Source organism: Phyllostomus discolor, chromosome X (genome assembly GCF_004126475.2).
Source record: "Phyllostomus discolor isolate MPI-MPIP mPhyDis1 chromosome X, mPhyDis1.pri.v3, whole genome shotgun sequence".
Taxonomy (NCBI): domain Eukaryota; kingdom Metazoa; phylum Chordata; class Mammalia; order Chiroptera; family Phyllostomidae; genus Phyllostomus; species Phyllostomus discolor.
This window is the reverse complement of record NC_050198.1, coordinates 25,962,431-25,975,494: the sequence shown is the minus strand read 5'-3', so window position 1 is coordinate 25,975,494 and position 13,064 is coordinate 25,962,431.

The window sequence follows — 13,064 nt, the reverse complement described above, 5'->3', positions numbered from 1 at the left end:
AGAGGACTGGTCAACATTGTTTCTCCAGCTTCTGGAATACATAAATCAATGGCCGGGTGGTGCCACTTATGATAAAGAGGAACACTTTTAGGAAGAAGATAGCATAAATTTTGTTTTGCAATGCCAAATTTGGCCTGCTTTTGAGACATTCAAGTGGACATGTGAAGTATCCAATTGGATTTATAGGTCTATTGCTCAGCAGAGAGGTATTTAGGCTGGAGATAGGCATTTAGGCATCATTAATATATAGATCAAAATAGAAGTTATGAGTACCTAATGGGATCACTTAGGGAACAAGCATAAAATAGAAACAAAGAAGGCCTACAATCTCCAACATGTAGTGGCTTAGTAGAAGAGAATGAGTTGGAAAATAAGACTGAACAGGAGTCGCCACAGATATAAAAGGAAAACTAGAAGAAGTATGGTCACAGAATACAAGAGAAGAGACTTTCTAAGTAGGGGGAGTGGCCATTGTTGTTGAATACAGCTGAGACTTCAGGTAACAAGGCCAGGAAAATATTCACTAACTCTAGCAACATGGAAGACACTGGTAACTTAATGAGCACTATTTTGTTGCAATGAAGGTGGTGAAAGTCAGATGAGAGGAAGCCAAGTGCCTAAGAAGTGAAGAAATTATGGCATTTAGAATGCCCAACTCTTTCTACAAGTCTGACCATGAAAGGCAAGCATAAGATGGAACAGCAGCAGGAAAGTGTGGGGCCAAGAAAAGAGGTCTTTAGCTTTGGTAGAGTCTTGTTTCTTAAATAATTCCATATTGAGTACTGCAAAATATTCTACTCTCAGTGTTTCTGACCCACAGCCCAGCTACCTTATACTAACAGGAATGAAGTCCTGATCAACACCCTGATGTACCTCATGCAAAATTTTACTCACTTTCAAAACACAGCATCATGAAAGAAGAAAGTGGTTGCTTATGTTTGCCTTCCCTTTCCCTCTTTTTTTCTATCTGAACCTTCTTTTTTCCCTAGTTACTTCTCGTATTAACTATCTCCTTTCTATCTCAGCCAACTTAACACATGCTTTCATAAATTCTTACCTGAACTATTTTTAAAATACATTTTATTGATTATGCTATTACAGTTATCCCAATTTTTCTCCCCTTTATTACCTTCCACCCTGCACCCCCCTCCCACCAACATCACCCCTTCCTTAGTTCATATACATGGGTCATACATATCAGTTCTTTGGCTTCTCCATTTCCCACACTATTATTTTTTAAGTATTTTTTATTGATTATGCTATTACAGTTTTTCCAATTTTCCCCCTTCATGCCCTCTCCACCCTACCCACCCCCCAACCCTACAGCATCCCCCCTCTTAGTTCATGCCCATGGGTTGTACATATAAGTTCTTTGAGTCCTCTGTTTCCTATACTATTTTAATCTCTCCCCATATATTTTATGTCCACTAATTATGCTTCTTCTTCTTTGTACCTTTCACCCCCATTCCTCCCTTCCCCCTCCCCACTGAAATCCCTCCATGTGATGTCCATTTCTCTGAATCTGTTCCTGTTCTGGTTGTTGGCTTAGTTTTTGTTTTCATTGTGTTTTTTTTTTCTTTTAGGTTTATTTGTACATAGTTGTGTGTTTGTTGTCATTTTACTGTTCATATTTTTTATCTTCTTTTTCTTATATAAGTCCCTTTAATGTTTCATATAACAATGGCTTGGTGATGAAAGACAAAGAGACAGTCCTAAAAGAAGCAAGGGGAAAGGAGATAGTTACCTACAAAGGGGTGCCCATTAGGCAGACTATCAGCTGATCTCTCAAAAGAAACCTTGCAGGCAAGAAGGGGCTGGAAAGAAGTATTTGAAGTCATGAAAGGCAAGGACTTACATCCAAGATTACTCTATCCAGCAAAGCTTTCATTTAGAATGGAAGGGTAATCTTTACAAAAGGCAGTTCTAAATATGTTGGTCTCACCAAAAACCTTCAGTGATTCCTTGCTGCCCAACAAATAAACAAAATTTGCAATCTGGCTGCTACTTGACTTATCTGAGTGCTTCTCAGATAAGTCAAGTTAAGAGAGTTCATCCTCTCCCATACTATTCTTAACCTCATCCTGTCTACTTTGTACCAACCATTTATCCTTCTTATTCCCCATACCTTTTGCCCCATTCTCCCTCCTTACCCTCCCCACTGATAATCCTCCATGTGATCTCCATTTCTGTGATTCTGTTCCTGTTCTAGGTGTTTGATTAGTTTGTTTTTGTTTTTGTTTTTGTTTTTAGGTTCAGTTGTTGATAGCTGTGAGTTTATTGTCATTTTACTGTTCATAGTTTTGATCATCTTCTTTTTCTTAGATAAGTCCCTTTAACATTTTATATAATAAAGGCTTGGTCATGATGAACTCCTTTAACTTGACCTTATCTGGGAAGAACTTTATCTGCCCTTCCATTCTAAGTGATAGTTTTGCTGGACAGAGTAATGTTGGATGGAGGTCCTTGCCTCTCATGACTTCAAATACTTCTTTCCAGCCCCTTCTTGCCTGCAAGGTTTGTTTTGAGAAATCAGCTGATAGCCTATGGGTGCTCCTTTGTAGATAACTCCCTCCTTTTCTCTTGCTGCTTTTAAGATTCCCTCCTTCTCTCTAATCTTGGGTAATGTAATTGTGATGTGCCTTGGTGTGTGCTTCCTTGGAACCAACTTCTTTGGGACTCTCTGAGCTTCCTGGACTTCCTGGAAGTCAATTTCTTTTGCCAGATTAGGGAAGTTCTCCTTCACTATTTGTTCAAATAAGTTTTTCAATTTCTTGCTCTTCCTCTTCTCCTGGGATCCCTATGATTCAGATGTTGGAACATTTAAAGTTGTCCTGGAGGTTCCTAAACTTCTCCTCATTTTTTAGAATTCTTGTTTCTTCATTCTGCTTGAGTGTTTATTCCTTCTGCTTCAAGTCATTGATTTAAGTCCTGGTTTCCTTCCCATCACTGTTGATTTCATATGCATTTTCCTTTATTTCACTTTGCATAGCCTTCACTTCTTCCTCTAGTTTGCATCCATCCTCAACCATTTCTATGAGCATCCTGATTACCAGTGTTTTGAACTCCACATCTGATAGGTTGGCCATCTCTTCATTGCTTAGTTCTATTTTTGGAGCTTTGATCTGTTCTTTCATTTGGGCCATATTTTTTGTCTCAGTGTACCTGTTATGTTCTAAGGGATGGAGCCTTAGGAATTCACCAGGGTGGGGCAACCCACAGCACTGTGTTGTTGTGCTGTATATGGGAGAGGGGTCCAAAAGGTAACAATGCCACTTGTTCAGTTCTTGGCCTGCTTTTAGTCACTTCCTCTGCTAACCAGAAGGAAATTGGGCCCTTCAGGTGCTGATTCCCAGGTAGGTGGATTTGTGTATGTTCTAGGACCCTGTGGGTCTCTCCAACAAACACTCCCATGAGGCTTTTAGTTTCTCCTGCTGCAGTTCCCATAAGTTTTTACAGCCAGAGGCTTTGAGGTTTTATTTCCCCATGCTGGAACCCTGGATTGCATGGTCTGTCTCACTCCCCAGTTGTTCCTCCCAATTTATCCACATGTAAATGTGAGACCGCCTGGTCTGCCAGCTGCTATCTCACCCACCCAGTCCTCCAGCCACCACCTTGCCACACATCCTCTCCACCCCAGCTGCCAGTCTCTGCCCCTTCTACCAGTCAGACTGAATATTTCTTCTTTAACTCCTTGGTTATCAGGCTTCCATATAGTTCAATTTTCTGGCAGTTGTGATTGTTTTTTGTTTTTTAATTGGTTGTTGTCTTTCTTTTGGTTGTGCAAGGAGGCAAAGTGTATCTACGTATGCCTCTATCTTGGCCAGAAGTAGTCTTTCCTGGACTATTATAACAGCCTCCCAAAACACCATAATACCTTCAGTCTTACAATCCATCACTGCCAGAGTAATCTTTACAAAAGGCAGTTCTAAATATGTTGGTCTCACCAAAAACCTTCAGTGATTCCTTGCTGCCCAACAAATAAACAAAATTTGCAATCTGGCTGCTGCTCTGGCTGTGTACTGCCCTCCTTCCTGTTATATTGCTACTGCTACTCTCTACACACCCTATGCTCTGGCCATATTCTACTATTTTTAATTCCCTTGCTATACACTAAATTTTGCCTCTCCACACCTTTACTCAGGCTGTTTATCATCATCATCATCATCATCATCATTCTACCCTTCCTTTATCTCTGCTATTGCAATCTTACCCATCCTTTCTTTAACCTAGGTGCACCCTAAAGAAAAAACTTTTTCTGATACCCACTTCACCCTCTATTTCAAACTTAAATATCCATTCTTTTCACTGAAGAATCATAAAAGGGAGTGGAGGCAGGGGTCACTGACACAGAACAATGGGAATTTATATGGCATTGCCTAATATTATATTTTTGTGTATTTGTCAAATCCTTTTACTGAATGCACTGAACTCTTGCAAGACTGGAATATGCAAAATTCATTTTTGGATCCACCATGGCATCCAGCCAGGGCCTTGCACAGGGCAGGCCCTCAGCTAATGTTTACTCACTAAGGGATTAATGAAAAGAAAGAAGGGAGGAGAAGGGTGAGGAAAAGGTAGGGATTGAAGAAGAAATCCTAATACCAGGTCCTCAAGGCAAGAAACAAACAGAAAAGTCCATTAAAAATCCTCATGTGGCAATTCATTTAATGTATGAGAAACCCTTTCATTCCTGAAACCTTCTCCAGGATCTCCTAATAAATTTCTTCAAATATTTACAGTTTCCACAGTATAATATAATCTGTTTAGGAATATTAATTAAAAGTGACCCCACTCTTGTGGCTACAGTTAATAGCAAGTGACTTAAATGCTGAAAGATCATTCCAGATAGAAAACATTCTAAGAACAGAGCTATGAGCTTCCACTAAGCTATGTTGAGTCCTTCAGCTTAAACTCTTCCTCCCCACAACTCCTATATTCCCTCAGACCAGGCTGTTGAGTCCTTCCATTGGCATTGGGACAACAGCTTTGTAACTAGTCACATGTCTGGTCTCCTCCCCAACCTAATCTATCCTTTACTTAGTCTATAATTAATATTTATTTTTTATAATTTTTTTCACTGTATACCAACCAGAATGGCAAAAATTGAAAAGATTAACAATAGCAAGTATTGACAATGTTATAGAGAAATGCATTTCTTGTTCATTGTTTGTTTGAGTATAAATTGATAACAACCACCTTGCATAATTATTTAGTACTAACTGCTAAAGCTAAATAGATATTGACCCTTTTGCCCAATGACTCTCCTCCTAGACAAGCGAGTGCATGTATCTACCAAAATAGATGTGCAAGATATTTTATTCATAATAGCCCACACCTGGAAATAACCCACATTTCCATTAACAAGAGAATGGATAAAGAAATTGGTGCATATTCATTCAATGGAATGTTACTCAGCAATAAAAAGAAATAAGTTACTTATCTCAAAATATCAAGTTGAATAAAAGAAGCCAGTTACAAAACAACATGCACTGTATGATTCCAATTACATGAAGTTCAAGAACAGTTCAACAACACTTATCAATAGTGGTTAAGCAGTGAGGGCAAGGTAGTTGTTCACTGTGAAGGCATGTAAAGGGCATTTCTTGGGTGATGGAAATGTCCCATATCTTTATCTGGGTGGTGGCTACCTGGGTAGAAACTTATCAGACTGTGCACTTAAAAACTGACCAACTTATTTTATGTATATTATACCTCAACTAAAAATAAACAATCTCATAATAACCAAGAACATAAAAAATCTTTTCAACCTGTCTCTTCCCTAACTTCTGAAATGAATCCAGTTTCAAGACCTAATGCCTCATTGTCAAGATTCCCCATCACCTGCAGCTAGCCAGCTAGCACTTCATCACTTCATTCCAACTGACCAGTTTTACCAGTTTTCCCCTGAAATGTAACACTGTAGTGGAAAACCACCGTGATTTTGGTCATACCACTTCACTTTTCTATACTTCTCTCCCTCTTTCTTTTCTATAAGCCAGATCCTTCAGGTCAAGCACTAAATTCACCTTTTTCCTGAACTTGCTCAACAGTCATTCTCTTTATTTATCATTCCTTTAGCATAACCATGTATATCCCACATTACATGGTTTACACTGGCTTGTATATAACTTTAAAATTAATTTATAATAAATTATAGAAATTGTATAATCTCTGTCACTTCTAACATATAACTCTTCTCCATGCTCTATTATAAATTCTAGAAGGTTGGAACTAAAGTCTCTTTATCTTCCAAATACCTCTCATCTCTCAATGTCTGGCATAATGCCACATACTCAATGGGTGCACTAAAGAAACCCTTGAGCTTCAAAGTCAAATTAAAAATAATTATAAATATTAATGAAATGGAATAGAAAAAAAGGCCCTCTGTTAGAATGGTAAAATTATCAGACCATCTATCTGACACAGGCAAATAGAAAGAGTAATCTCTATAGTTTTTTTTATTATTTGTACATGCACATAATTTGGTAAATCAAATAGTTCTATAAGGCATATAAACGACATCAGTTGTCCTCAAACTCATTTAACCATTTAACTTTATTCATAATAAATAATTTAGCTCCCCTAACCCCTGAGGTGGGATAACTCAGAATCATGTTCTTCACTATCTCTCTGAGGTCTCCAGTGGGACTAAATCTCAGTTGCCCACACCCATAACCTGCTCATTTTCCTTTCCTTGTCCCTCTTTCTCCCTTTACCTAATAGTTCTAATTTGATCATTTCTGAAATACACTACTTGACCTCTAGTCCTTATCTCAGGGTCTGCTTCTAGATACACCCAACCTAAGACCATGAAAAAAAAGCATCCCTATAAGTCAAAGGTGAAAAAGCTATTTGTAAATATGGGGTTAAAGAAAGGGTAAGGATGAAGAAAGGGAGGGAGAATGAATGGAAAGGATTAGAATGAGAGCTCTCGTGACTGAGATGCCACTTTCTATGCCCCATGCCCACAGGCATATCCATGTGAGACTTCCTACTAGACAAGACTCTTCAGTACCCATAATTCTTGGCATTAATACCAAGCACAGCATTTTGCACAACTAGAATATTAAGAATGTTTTTTTGGGTGGGGGGCTAAGATGGTGTCAGAGTAGAAAGGAGAAGATTCAGCTTCCCTCTGCTCAGGGGAGAAAATCCTCACCTATCTATGGAGTAGAGAAGCAAGCAACCTACATACTTCAGCATATGTGAAAATAGGGGACCAAGGATTGTGGCGGAACCAAAAAACTGGACCCTAAGAAGAGTGCTACAGCAAGGCAGGGTCCCAGGGACCAGCGTGTGGTCCGGGGGCTGCAGCCCAAGGCCCAGGGCCCGCTGCTGGGTTTGCCACAGAGTCCTTGGGAGAGAGCTGGGACACCTGCTCCCTCCCCAGCCAAACAAGGTCTGAGCAGCACTGGAAGGAATCCAGGTGCTAGCAAACACACAAGGGCTGTGAGCACCTTTGGAGGCTGTGGACACCGGTGGGGCTGGGTCGCGCAGCGGGCTCTGATCCCCACAGTCACTGGTTTGGCTGGAGAGTTTGGCTGCAGGAGAAGGCAGGCCACTGTGTGGAGCAGCAGGCTTGAACAGGAGGAATTTCTCAAGAGGAAGGAGTGAATAGAAAGACATGGGGGAATTCTCCTAAAGTGATAAATTGCTCCAGCTTCCCTGCCACCCAGCCAAGGGCGCGCACCTGCAGGGAGAGCATCCCCACACCCCAGTCCACAGCAGTAACCCTGGGGAAAGACCTGATTCCCACACCCAGGGCACAAGGCTGAGGAGCCATGTTAGCTTCCCAGACAGTGCGGGAGCCAGTGCCAGCACCATTGACCTAGGAAGAAAAGCCATACCAATCACCCCTCAGCCTGCCACAACCAGCAAGAGCAGAAAAACCAGTTTGGCCACTTTGAACCAAGAGACTTTTTAATTTGATTCTATTTTTTTAACAATTCTTAATTTTTAATTTTTATTGGTTTTATTCTCTTTTATATTCTTTTTCCTCACTTTCCTGACCTCCTGTCCTATTCCTTCCTCCTTTCTTTCCTCCAGTTTTATCTCTTCTTCCTTCCTTTGTCTGCCAATTCTATTTTTATTTTTTCAAAATTTTTTCTAAATACCTACAAGTGAGACAAAATCCTAGATCTGTAAAAAGACCAAAATTGAACCCAAAAAAAGGGCATCACAACAGCTGAGACAGTGACACAAATTTCACTCTGCTATTACAGAGAACCTGCAAGTTATTCCATATTTGTATTATTATTTTTTTTTCAAGTATTCTTACATCTTTTTTAAAATAAAATTTTTGTATCCCTCTTCTTTGTGTATAGTCTGCTTTGCTAAGCTGGTTACATTGTATGACCTGACAGCTTTCCCCTGATATCTCTTTCCATACTGTATTGCTAATTTACTGTCCTTTAACTCACCTGTGTCCCATTAGCACACTACTCAAGGGTCTTTACTCCCTATTCTTGTTACCTAGATCTCATAGATTCTGTTATATGATTGTTGCTCTAATATTGTAAATAATTGCTGTTTCATGCAATTGTAATTACTTCACAACACCCCCGCCCCCAGATCTTAGCCCATTTCAAAGTTTCCTGAACTCTATTACTGTAGTGGTTAACTCTATTCTCTCACACACTACACCTATTTACTATCCTTTACTCTCACCTTACCTAAGAATCTGACCTCCCACAACCTCCCTGCTTTATAGATCCAACTCACAATCCTTCCTTCCCCAACAAGACTCTTATCTTCTTGCCATCCTTTCAAAATTCTGATAGCTGGGTGGAAGATCACAGTTAACACTATACATAGTCAAGAGATCTGCTATCCCTTCTCTACTTGCTGCTACTGTAAGTATCATACAATACTCTGTTGCTGTCTTAAACCATTTTGCCTTACCCCTCCAACTGATGACAAAGAAGAATAGGTGGAAACGGTGAACACCAGGATACCCACTGGAAGAGGAAACAAATGACAAAGGAACCACTAACAGATAACAACAGAAGAAGGTGAAGGAGGGAGTGGAAACCACACAAACCTCAATCCAGGACCTATCTGGACATACAACTAAACAGTAGAGACAGTACCCAGTACAAACAACTGAACAAGAGAAAGAGAGAAATCTTTAAACCTTATACACACAGAAGAACCAGCTTCAACACAACCTGCCCTCACCAGCACAACAAAATACAAGAGGTGGTGGACAGAGTGACCCTCATTTAACCAGCTGGTGGGGAGGACCCACAAAAGAAAGACGCAACAACAATCAAAACCCAAAGAAAAACACAGAGCCAACTTAAATGACAGCCCAAGGCCAGTGAGCTAAGGAGATCAAGGAAACTGTACCACTGAAACTCAGTGGTATTCTACTAAAGAAGTTCACACCACAAACCCAGGGAGCCAGAACAGATCAATTTAACAAGCTGAGGCTAACAAGAAGAGCATCACAAACAATGGGAAGGCAAAGAAACAATCCCCAAATGAAAGGAAAGGAGGAATCCTCAGAAAGATGCTAAATGAAATAGAGGCAACTCAACTATCAGATGTTGAGTTCAAAGCAATGATCATCAGGAAGCTCAATGAGCTCATAATGAGCTACCAGAAACTACAGGGAAGCTAAAATGAACTCACTGAAAACTACATCAACATGAAAAAGGAAATAGAAACTATTAACAAGGGCCAAGAGGAAATGAAGAATACAATTTCTGAACTGAAGAACACAGTAGAAGGAATGAAAAGCAGGATCCATGAAGCAGAAGATCGGATCAGCGAGCTAGAAGACAAAGTAGAAGAAAACACTCAGAAACAGCAAGAAAAGGAAAAGAGGCACAGAAAGAATGAAGAGGGATTAAGAGAAATGCAAGACAATATGAAACATAATAATATCCGTATAATAGGGATACCAGAAGGAGAAGAAGAAGAGCAAGGGATAGAAAACCTATTTGAAAAAGTAATGATGGAAAACTTCCCTAATTTGATGAGAGAAAAAGTCACACAAATCCAGGAAACACAGAGAGTTCCAATCAAGAGGAACCCAAAGAGGCCCACCTCAAGACACATCATAATTAAAATGGCAAAATTTCAAGACAAAGAGAGAATCTTAAAGGCAGCAAGGGAGAAAAAGGAAGTAACATACAAGGAAGCCCTAGTAAGGCTAACAGCTGACTTCTCAATGGAAACACTCCAAGCCAGAAGAGAATGGCAAGACATATTCCAAGTAATGAGAACCAGAGGTCTGCAACCAAGGCTACTTTATCCAGCAAGGCTCTCAATCAGGATAGGAGGCCAAATAAGAAGCTTCTCAGACTAAAGAAGTCTAAAAGAATACACCTCCATGAAACCAGCTCTGCAAAAGATGCTAAAGGGACTGCTTTAAGGAAAGAAAGGAAAAGAGACAGAGAGAGAGAGAAACACAGGTACGAAAATGGCAATGAATAAGCACCTATCAGTAATAACCTTAAATGTAAATGGATTAAATCCTCCGATGAAAAGACATAGAATACCTGAATGGATAAGAAAGCATGACCCACACATGTGCTGCCTACAAGAGACCCACCTCAGGATAAAAGACCTGCACAGGCTGAAAGTGAAGGGCTGGAAACAAATTTTCCAAGCAAATGGACAGGAAAAAAAAAAAGCCGGGGTAGCAATACTCATATCTGACAAAGTAGACTTCCAAAAAAGGTCCATAAAGAGAGACCCAGAAGGTCACTTCATAATACTCAAGGGAAGAATCTTCCAAGAAGACATAAATATTGTAAATATATATGCACCCAACATAGGAGCACCCAAATACATAAAGAAAATCTTAGAGGACTTCAAGAAAGATATGGACAGCAACACAATTATTGTCGGGGATTTTAACACCCCACTATCAAAAATGGACAGTCTTCCAAACAAAATATCAACAAAGATATTGTGGCATTGAACAGCACCCTAATGAAATGGGCTTTACTGATATATACAGAGCCCTCCATCCCAAAGAAGCTAAATACACATTCCTTTCCAATGTACACGGAACATTTTCAAAGATAGACCACATGATAGGACACAAAACAAGACTCAACAATTTCAAAAAAATTGAAATCATACCAAAAATTTTCTCATATCATAAGGGACTGAAGCAAGAAACCAACCCCAAGGGAAAAAACCCAAAACACTCAAAATCATGGAGATTAAATAACATGCTATTAAACAATGAAGGGGTCAAGAATATTAAGGAAGAAATCAAAAGATTTCTGGAAACAAATGAAACCAAACTCAAACCAACCAAGACTTATGGGACACAGCCAAGGCAGTCCTGAGGGGGAAGTTCATAGTGATACAGGCCCACCTAAAAAGGTAAGAAACATTCCAAATAAACAACCTAACCCTAAGTCTACAAGAACTTGAGGAACAACAGCAAAGACAGCCCAGAGCAAGTAGAAGGAAGGAAACAACCAAGATCACAGCATAATTAAATGACATAGAGACTAAAAGCACAATTCTAAGGATCAATGAATCCAAGAGCTGGTTCTCTGGAAAGATAAACAAAATTGACAAGCCTTTAAGCAGACTCATCAAGAAAAAAAAGAGAGAAAACCCAAATAAACACAATCACAAATCAAAGAGGAGAGATTATAACAGATACCACAGAAATACAAAGGATTGTAAGAAATTACTATGAAGAACTGTATGCCAAGAAATTTGAAAACCTAGGTGAAATGCACAAATTCTAGAAAAATATAATCTTCCAAAACTCAATGAAAAGGAAGCAGAAGCCTGAACAAACCAAGAACAGCAAAAGAAATTGAAGCAGTAATCAAAAAACTCCCAACACACAAAAGCCCTGGACCAGATGGTTTCACAGGAGAATTCTACAAAGCATTTAAGGAAAATCTAACCCCTGTCCTTCACAGACTATTTCAAAAATTTCAAAAAGATGGGAGACTCCCAAACTCTTTTTATGAGGCCAACATCATCCTAATTCTAAAACCAGATAAAGACAAAACAAAGAAAGAAAACTTCAGACCAATATCGCTGATGAACATTGATGCTAAAATCCTCAACAAAATACTGGCAAACCGCATCCAACAGCACATTTAAAAGATCATACACCATGACCAAGTGGGATTCACTCCAGGGATGCAAGGATGGTACAATATTCCCAAATCAGTAAATGTAATACATCACGTAAACAAAAGCAAAGACGAAAACCACATGATCATATCAATAGATGCAGAAAAAACATTTGATAAGGTACAGCACCCATTTATGATAAAAACACTCAGCAAAGTGGGAATAGAGGGAGCATTCCTCAACATAATAAAGGCCATATATGAGAGACCTAAGGACAACATCATACTCAATGGGCAAAAATTAAAATCTTTTCCACTAAGATCAGGAACAAGACAAGGTTATCCACTTTCACCACTTCTATTCAATATAGTACTGGAAGTTTTAGCCACAGTGATCAGACAAGAAAAATAAATAAAAGGCATCCAAGTCAAAAAGGAGGAAACAAAACTGTCACTGTTTGCAAATGACATGATAGCATACATAGAAAACCCTATAGACTCCACCAAAAAACTGCTTTACCTAATAAATGAATTTGGCAAAGAGCAGAATACAAAGTCAATATCCAGAAATCAAAGGCATTTCTGTACACCAAGAGTGAAACAGCAGAACCAGAAATCAAGGAAAAAATCCCATTTGAAATAGCAAAAAGAAAAATAAAATACCTAGGAATAAATCTAACCAAAGAGGTAAAAGACCTGTATTCAGAAAACTACATAACACTGAGGAAAGAAATCAAGGAAGACACAAACAAATGGAAACATATACTGTGTTCATGGATTGGAAAAATTAATATCATCAAAATGTCTATAGTATACCCAAAGCAATTTACACATTCAATGCAATACCTATTAAAGTACCAATGGCATATTTCAAAGACATAGAACAAACACTTCAAAAATTTATATGGAACCATAAATGACCCCGAATAGCTGCTGCAATTTTGAGAAAGAAGAGTAAAGTAGGAGGGATCACAATACCTGACACTAAACTATACTACAAGGCCA